This window comes from Pteropus alecto, unplaced genomic scaffold (genome assembly GCF_000325575.1).
Source record: "Pteropus alecto unplaced genomic scaffold, ASM32557v1 scaffold71, whole genome shotgun sequence".
Lineage (NCBI taxonomy): Eukaryota > Metazoa > Chordata > Mammalia > Chiroptera > Pteropodidae > Pteropus > Pteropus alecto.
This window is the reverse complement of record NW_006433024.1, coordinates 14755007-14765438: the sequence shown is the minus strand read 5'-3', so window position 1 is coordinate 14765438 and position 10432 is coordinate 14755007.

Genomic DNA, 10432 nt, shown 5'->3' with positions numbered 1-10432 from the left:
GGGCCTCAATCCTCATCTGAGAGTCTGGACCCTTTTCTGATTTCCTGGATATTGAAGGATTTAAATTCCTTGCAGATGTTTGACCATTTTCTTGCTAGCTATTGGTGGAGACCTGCTCTGAGCTTCTAGAAGCTGCCCCTCAGACATTTACAACAAAGCTATTTGCTTTCTCCCTCAAGGCCAGTGGGAGTACATCTTTCTCTGAGAACTTCTGCCCTAAGCAAAAGAAATTTCTACCTGTAAAAGTGTCACTGGATTGGGTCAGGCCCAATCAGATAATCTCCAGTAATTAAAGGTCATTTGAAGGACTTCCATTACATCTGTAAAATCCCTTCAAATCAGTTCCTTGATTAGTATTAGACTGCTCAAATAGGGGATGGTCATCTTGAAAGGCCATTTTTAGAATTCTGTCTTCCACACTCCTCATGTCCATTTATTTAACTTCTACACAACCCTCAAGACTCATCTCAAGCCCCATCCACCCTTTGTTACTTTGACCAAATTCCTTATTTCTATTATGAACTTCTAGACTACTTAACAGTTTTCAGGTTTTATCAGTATACATAAATGTGCTTTTATTTGTTTGGAAGCGTATGACCCAGCCAATGACCCAACCATAAATGCAAACACATACACGTATGCACACATACTCTCCCAGTTTTAATTTTAATGTACTTGAAGGTATAGAATATTTAATATATATTAACATATATATTATATATTGCATAAAACAAATTCCTTTACTATTTTATACCAGATGCTCTGACAAGGACTCAATAGCACCTAGAACAGTGGTAGACTTACAGGTTCTATGCTAATCTTTTCTTGCATTGACAGAAGATCTCTGAACTAGTACTAAAGCTGAAAGCTCTGTAATTTTCCCTAATTTTCAAATAGTAGAACTTGGAGCACCATTGCGGGACACTAATGAAGCTCAAATGTGAATTAAACTGCACTGGACACAATCAGGCAGCACTTTCGAATAGTCATTCTCCAAATAAAGTCATAAGCTTTTAGTCTAATTCATGAAGCTTTTTACTTGGTAAGTACATTTGCAGAAGATGTTCATTTAAGAAATTATCTTTTGTGGAGGTTAAGAGATCCAGGCTCCTTTTTACCTGTTCTTGAACTAAGACTTGAAGGCCAATACACTTAGAATTTATTTCTTCACTTTAGAAGGGAAAGGGGAGATTAAGATGAAGAATTTTTTTCAATAGAGAACTTTTTTCTGTATTTTAAAGTGTCAGAATCCATAAGCTCTATATTATGTCCATATTGATAGAATATTAAAACAAAACAGATTTCATTTTAGAGCAAAGGCAAACATATTTTCTAACACTCTCATCAGATTACATCATAGCAAAAACTAAGATGTAGTATTAGATGGGTAATAAATATTTAATATAAATGCATTGTTAAATACATTCACACATAAAAGTTTTCCCCAAATTTTAAATGTTCAGATTTCTCTTTTTTGAAATTGAATTATTTCAGTGCAGCTCTGGTTATGATGGAATAATTCCTGGCACTAATGTAATTAAACTCGGTACATTAAAGTAAGCGGTGATGAATTAAATGCACAGTAAAATTCTTGGTGGGTGTGAACTGATGAGTAATTTTAATTAGTGGTAGAATGTGCCCATTATTTTTGTGATATAAATAAACTCATATGAATTACGGAGATAAAGACAATGTGTGCCTGGTGCAGTGACAATCAAAGACAGCGTAAGTGAACTAGGTATAGTTATTTCTCTTGGAAAAGAAAGAAAAGAAAAATTTAATCTGTCATCATCTGTTTACCTCAATTTACCAAAATATAAATGATTCATATATTTATTAGTTGGTGATGTCTTATCATATAGTTTATGACCTGGATTTATATTGTAGTTTTGCTATAGGTAAACTTTAATTATAAAATTCACATTTAGTTTGATTTTCAATTTAAGCTGATATATTAGAAAACTGCCCATTCTAGCCAGTCCTAGAACAAAGATAAATCTGGAAAATGAACACTGATTAGTCCTCCTCTGGTGAATGTTGCATAATAGCCAATTATTGGAAAATAAATTCACTATTTATTAAGATGAAGCACCTATTTGTTCAAGTAAGTAAAGGCAGGGGTAGGAAGATCAGTAATAATAACTTGTTATACCATAAGTGATAACTTCATCGTTCATCTGTTTTACTTTGTCATGAAATACCAGTCCAACAATAGACTCAAAAGACAATCTGAGGACAACAATCATAGAAAAATGAACTTACTGTGTCCTGTCCTTTGAACTGAGCACCTTGCAGGAAGAGTCTACTCGCTAGGTCTTAGCATATATTACACAGAACAATTTAAAAATGTAAAAAGTTTTGCTTCAAAAGTATTGCATGTATTAACTCATTTAATATTTCCAATGGCTCCAACAAAGTTGGACAAAGAGGAAACTAAAGCTCAATTAAGGACCTAAGTCTTCAAATATTAAATATGACATAGGTGGTAAAAGCTTTTGGTTCCAAAGAGTTTGTGCTTTTCAACATATTATAAAGAAGTCTTCTTAAATAACCTGATGATAAAGCAGAGAGATGCTTGGTTTTCCTCTTTGACGCTCTTGGTAATCTATAATAGAATAGAGAATAGTATTTTTTTTTTTTAAGCCAAGAACTGTTTTCTTTTGATATCTTAATGAACTTTAGGACACTGAAACACTCTTTGAGGTCCTTCCCCCAAGGCATTTGTAGTCACACTCACTAGGGGAAACAATTCTTGTCAAGAACTCACATTGTACACCCTTTAACTGATCTTTCTGTGCCATGGAAGGTCAGATTTCTAATAATTGACATTAATTGGGCCCATCTACTAGTAAAAATTGTCTTTCCTTAGACGATGGAGGTATTTCTGAAAATTTTTGTTAAAAATACCCTTGAGAGTAAAAAATGAAAAGTCTGGCTATGCAATGTAATTCTGAAAGAAAATTATTTCCAATGTGATCTTTAGAGCTGATGGGACCCCTGAAATAATAGTGGGCCTGTCATGTTTTTTTGGACCAAATTTGGTAGCTCGATGTCAACGCTATATACTCCAGGGTTTTCTAGAATGAAAGGTTTTGCATAACATATAACATGTGTCAGTTCTCAGAAAGAGCCCATGAAAAGCTCAGGTGGCACAGTCTGATAAACACTTCAGAGATGGAAATTATTTTCATGTTGATTTTATTATTATTTTGACAATTTCTCTTAAAACATTCTGGAATCATGGTCCTCAGAAAGTAAATATTTCTAATTTCTATTGAATTTAGCATCCAAAGATGTCATTTCCTCAGTAGTTTTGTTTAAAAAGAGACCTAAGTGAAAACAGATAACTAATCATTTAAAGATTAAGGACTTTACTTATATACTAACATTCTCTAGTTAATTCTTTTCCTTCAATTTTTAAAACTCAGGTTAAACATATAAACAGAATGAAAAAACAATTATAAGTAAAATATAAATAATAATCATAACAGCATTCAATTTAAGACAATAAAATAGAGCAGAACATGAAATTTGAAATTAGATAAATGTGTTTAAATGTCCTTGTGAGCCCATTAAAATTTATTAATTATTTGTGACTTCAATTTCTTTGTTGATAAAAATAGAATTAATGTCAACTTGTTGTAAAGGATAAGTGAAAAAAAATAAATGAATGTATCTTTATATTTGTTTAGTACAGTATATATAATACTTAGCAGATATTCAAGAAATGGCACCTTAACTTTGTTAGTATATATAGCAGTTTATAGTTTACAAACATTCTTTTCATAAGTATTAATATTTTTGCACCCTGCTTTTTTTTTTTTTTTAACAAATAAAGAACCTGAGACTCAGAGAAATTCAATGACTTTGTCAAGTTTTTGTGTGCAACAGCTTTCTAAGAATTTTCACATATTATCTAATTTAATCTTTATAACAACTAAAGAAACCAAGGAACAGAGAGGTTAAATCATATGCCTAGGATCACACAGCTCAATGTAATGAGGCAGGACTCCTAATCTCAACCAGATCTCATGCTCTTTATATCACAACACACCAAGTCCCTTACAGTAAAAGATACCATGCTACATTTCCAATCTAATCTTCATCCTGTCTTTGACTGCATTTTTATTCTCTAGTTATATAATCCACTTATTCTCCTCTGAAATACCACATACTTTCCATCTCATTGTACTCATTTCCTAAAATTTTCTTTCCACTTTTGTTCATTACTTGCATTCCCCAGTTTTCTCCCAGTCTTGCGTACATTTACCTCTCTTTTGAATTCTTTCAATAAACTACCAGGTGAAATTAATAATCTCTTTTGTATTTTCATAGCCCTTTGTTTATGTGTTGATTATAATATAAGCCAAAGCTAAACACATCTAACCACTTTTTTAGAACCAGGTATCTTAAAGATTTTACCTATTTATTCATTTAAGGCTCACAAAAACATTAGTTGTCTAAGTCCACCCAGCTCAGCCTTATGCTTTCTGTTCTCACGTTTTACCTTTTCCCACCTTTTCCCACACATTTACTTTCACTCTCTGTGTACTTTATATTTAAACTTTGTCACTTGTAGACAGCAAATAGTTGGGTTTTGCTTATTGATCCATTCTGCATGCCTTTGTATTTTCATCGAAATTCTCATAAACAGATGTTACTGCTATGATGGTTGTTGTTTATGGAACAAACTGCCACATGAGCACAGACTCTAGAGAGGCAGGGGAGGTGTCACATGAGAGAGAATCTTGATTTTACCTTGAAGAGCAAATGAATAAGATTGTATGTGCATAATGGCAGTAGTGTCACTGACAAGGGAAATATCATGTACAGAGACACAAAAGCCAAGCAGTCACAAAGGCGTAGTGTGAAAGAGATATTTAGCCCATGTACCTTTTTTATATACTTTTCTGTGGGAGTACTTTATCCTTTCTACTAGAGGATTGAGTTTATTTGTCATATTTATGCCAGATTAAGCCCAGGTACTATACATCTCCCGGCAGAGCCATGATTAATTGGGCCAGCTTTGAACATATTAGTTAAGTTAGATTCACCAAATCTCTCTTTTGAGACTAGAACTAGGAAAAAATGGATGTTAGTATTGAAAAATTGTGACAAACTCAAAAAACATATTTAATAAGGAAAAAAAAGAACTATGAGTTTATGTAGTTGTTTTGTCTTTACAGAGACAGTATATTCCTTTCAATATCATTTTCATTTAGTAGCATAAGACTGACTATTTATTTCAGCCATATAGATCTATTAGGTTTACTGCAGAGTTGTTTTCATGATTCTTATGGTAACTTTTTGGCTACCCTCGGAGGAGAGTGAAAATGATAGCCTATATAACCATGGCAAAGATAGTGTGAGTGAATAAAATAAAAGAAATCAACTCAGCTCTTTCCAATTTCTCTGCACTATCCTAGTATCATGTCATGAATATTTAATCATACCTCACCCATGTAAGGAAGTACCAGGGTGATATGAACTGGGATAGAAATGGATACTAACGTACGGGAGACGATTATGTTTTTATGTGTTCTATAAAGTCCCATACACAGTTTATGAAATTCCATAAACAATGTCAATACTGGCTTAATGTATTTGGTAACTGTTGTTCCATTTGAAGTTGGAATTGACCATTTTTCATATCAAAGAGAAACAATACAAATCTAGAACAGTTTAACAGGAATGGGAAACACTATAAATCAAAGCTGTGAAGAAATGATAGACCATTTTCCTTATATTAAAAAAAGTGAAAAGCATTGAATTATGGCAAAGACTTGAATGGACCATAACAAATCCCAGTGGCTGAAAACTGATTCAAAATAAATGGGGATAATTAACAGATTGGAGATCTGCAAGCAACAGGTAATTGGATTATCAATGGATAATTTGTTTCCATGGACATTTTTACTATCTGCACATCTGCAATATTTCATTTTTGTCTTTTTGTTCTCTCAAAGAATGTCCTCAAAACTCAGTTAATTCCCCTTATGATCTGTGTAATTAAGTTATTTTGAAGAGATGGGTACTGCATGTTTATCCTTAAACAACATCTAAAGCCCTCATTTTAATTACAAACGACACTTTATTTCCGCTGCTTTTGTACTAGTCTTATGAAGAGAATAAGGTTTTTCATTCTCCAAGGAGCACAAACCCAAGTTTAATAACTGTCACCTTTTAAAATACTGAGTATTTATCTGGGTCTTTTTTGCTAGTCATGGGAATTCAACATTTTAAATTTCAAATATCTTTACATCACATTTCTAACTTTGCCATTTGAAAGTTACAGTGGTGTAATGAAAGCTTTCATGTTACTTATTTTGCTCTTTATAGTTATGTCAAGATGATGACAGAGACAAGTTTCTCCCACTTTAAGGAATACGAAGACCACTTCCCTGTGTTGGTGGGAAAAGAAGTTGGCAGCTCTCAAGATTGTTGTAGATTTTGAACAATCCATCTAAAACATGTAGCAAAATTTCCAACACAGACAAAGCACATAATAAAACCTAAGTACTAACTTATCAGGCTCAAAGTCACAGAAATGGGAAACGAGAATTTTGTGAGGTCAATATACGTGACACAGAGAAACACCATTTACAATTCTGAGCCTTGGTTCCAGACACAGGTATTCTGTGAAGAGCACACGCTAAAGTCAGACACCTTGGCTTCCTATCCTGTTTGGCCTGTTATGAACTGTATAATGTTTAATTACTAAACACCTTGATTCAGTGTCTTCACCAATAAGTGAGAGATAATATTAATCCCATAGAACTAGATTTTCAGAAATAATTAAAAGAATAATAAGGTTTTAGTGTCTCCTGGTCCACATAATCACTACATTAGCATTTATTATTGTTATTACAATCAATAGTGAGCATGGAATGTGTGAACTCATAGTCAGATTAAGTTGTGAGAGCCATCAAGAGTTCAACTAGATGTTATTGTGATACTGAGAGTTGTGTTTCTAAAAGACTGGTAAAATATACAAAGAATGGGAACTTTTAGCAAATTCTAGGGTCTTAGGTGACTAGGCTGAAGACATTTAAATATCATAAGATCAAAAAAGGTAAAATTTTGTTACACGAAATAGCAGACTGGGTGGGGTTGCAGATCTGATTAAATTGATTCTATTTAACTTGAACCTAGATATAAATAGTATTGTGTCCTAGCAATAGTTTTCAAATGCATCCAGTTAACATCTTGACAAAGATGGCAAGTCATTATACAACTTCATCTGGCAAAAATGATTCCAAAATGTGTTGAGGATGTCATTTTTTTTCCCCTTAGTGGGTGTGTATCCTTTAAATCTAGGAAAATGCACAAAAACAGACATGTTGATGAACTCAAAATCATAATGTTAATATGTTTGTTTTAAGAAATTTGCATATTTTACATATTTGTAGTATTTGAGAGAATTTAGTCTTTTGCTATAAAGACTTGAGTTCCAATTTAAAATATGTAATAAATTAATTGATTCAGAATTGTGATTTTTATGTAAAAATCACAATTTTTAAGGACAGTATTAGAACGTTTTAAGATATCTTGACATCATATATATTAACGTGCTTTCTTTAGATTCATGAAAATTACTAGAAAATTTTTAGAAGGTTTGATAGCCAAAAAATTGAAATATTTAAATAGGAAATTGAATCTGTTAAATTTATAAGAAACCATTTGGGTCACTTGAAATATTTAAGGACTTTTAATTAATTAAGCTATAAAAATACCCCTAAAAATCACTGTCAAATTTTTTTGTTTTTAGTAAAACATAAGGTAGTAAACTGAATTAAGTACCAGATTTTAAAACTGGGATAAAATGAATTTTAATAGATAAAGCTGAATAAACTTTTCAATAATCTCTTCTTGGGGGAAAAAAATCTTTAAGGAAGTGTGTGTGTGTGTGTGTGTGTGTGTATCGTATTTAACAATCATAATCTTCAGACAACTTGGATAATTTATTGTCATTAATATCTTTCTATTCTTTTAGATTGTGAAATTTTTCTGTAAATTTAAATTATATTTGAAGATCTATTGGGGTTCAAGATATATCTGGGAGTCATGAATTGGATGATAAAAAGGCTTAATTTGTTGGCAGTTTTTGGGAAAGGATAATATACATATTTGGGGTATCCTTTGAAGTCTCAGAAGACAAGTATTATAGTTGAAGGTTGAGAGTGCCATTTATGATTGGAGCCTCTGGCTTGGGTAGGGTCCCGGGAGTAAAAGGGTCATTGAAAACAAAGGTATAAAGTACTTTTGGGAAAAGACGATTGTTACCTAAGAATGAGGAAATTTGGACACTCCTAAACTTTCTTCCACTTTTCTTTGTGTTTCTTAAGATAATGACATTTCTTCAGAAATTTGGGTGTTTGCACATTTCATATGATTCTCTCATTGTTTTCTCTTTGTTCTCCAGATTTTAGTAAAGAGCTTTTGTATTTGGGATTTTAATAGCTCTGGCTTTAGTAATTGCCTTAATGGAACCAAATATGGGATTTCTGCACACATTTAGAAAATTATTTTGGAGTGTTCAAAAATTCCCAGAGGAGGAGACTAGGAGCAAGGGGAAGAGGCAGGAGCTAGTATTTACTGATAATATAGCCTGTGCTTTACTTTCATCCTTTTGTGATCCCTCAATAACTCAGTTATCCTGGCATAATTATTCCTGTCGTAAGATTAAAAATAAAACAACCAAGAATCTGAGTGACTAAGGTCACTCAGTTAGTAATTAGTAAGTTGAGTGTCAAACCTATATTTGATGCCAAAATTTTATTCTTTCTAAAAACGGTAAAGAGAAATGAAACATAGTGATAAAATCAGAATGGTTTCCCAGCAAAAGATTTTTATTTTAGACTTCTCTGATACTGTATTTTTAATTTTTAAGAGAATGTTTTTATTCAACATTTATAATTGAATTGATCATAAGAAATCTATTTACTTATTTCTGGAAAGTAAATTATTATGTTCTCTGTCTATTAGGTTGAATATCTCACTCATTTACAGAAGTAATTTTTATTCTTAATTCATTTTTTGTATAGTTATTTTCCATTTTGTTTTTGCCATGTGATATTAACTAGTACAAAAACCTTAAAGATTTTCAGAAATATATGGAATCAATGCCAGAGGCCAAATTTATTTGCTTTCACTGGACCAGTAATGTCAATGTCAAGTGTGTTTTTCCCCCTTAGGATCTGTTTTAATGACCCTATCTTTAGGTAATTCATGACTTTGAATGCAAACCAAAGTGAATTGCATTGCCTCACACCACTGTAACAATTCATGCAGCCAGGCCAATGGGAGAACCCAATTAATGATGTTTGCATTGATTGGATGTGAGTCTAAATTACTGTAATGGACATGTTTACACTGCCTCATATATTTTTCCTATTGGCATTTAAGAAGTGTTATAACTGTTTTCTCAATGTATTACCAACTGGTTTGGGGAGGAGAGAAGATTACAACTACTTGTTCCCATTGCTAACTTGGTACCAGACATTTTGCTAAATATATTACAAGCATTTTCTCAATAGGATATAGGTTTTAATTACTTTGGGAGTTTTTGTTTGTTTGTTTGTTTGTTTTTTAATTTGCACTTTCTTTTGAGCAAAAGTTTTATCCTAACGCTGGTTTCAGAATGCAAAACAAAGGTTTTGATGATGGTTCTCTTAAAAAAGCTATTTTATTCCCACTATTACTTCAGTAGGATTCCTGAGAATGAGAGGAGATAAAATTAGAGAGAGCATGCGGTCTTCCACTGATAGGAAGAGCCTTGGTTCAGTAGCACTTGAGCCACAGGTAGTTTTGGGATTGGAAAATTGTCAATAGACTGCTGCTTCATTGAGATGACTTTCTGGAAAGACAATCTCCTGTGAGGATAGCAAGAGTTCAGAGGGTGTGTTCAGACTCAATATCTAGAGTGGAGTTATTAAAAACTCTTGATAGAGAATAACTATCAATTAATCACAAAGTTGATTAGGGACCTCTTTATGGCAATCTGATAATTGAGATCAATTTTCTCTCCTTTTTAGCCCTGGTTATGGTTATGATGAAGCATGCTGACAGCTGCATGATCTAGTAGATTCACCACATTCTTCATGGAGACACTATGTTTTTTTATTTCTGCATTATAAGTCTCCCTCTGACATTTATTCTTTCATTGAATAACAATCTTATAACTAGTCTTCGTCAAGAACATTGGCATCCTCGTAAAGTTACCATCTGATAATCATTTTTCCATGTGTAACCTTAGACATAAAAATTAACTTTAAAACATTTTTATTTCTAAGGCCGTGCCATAGAGACAGTGTTTTGTAGGGGCAATTTTAATAAGTCATTTCTATTTTAAAAAGATGAAAATTAGAAAAGGCTTAAATGGCTCCAGAATTTTTGATGGAGTTGGGCTTAGCTTATAGAAATTTACTATTAC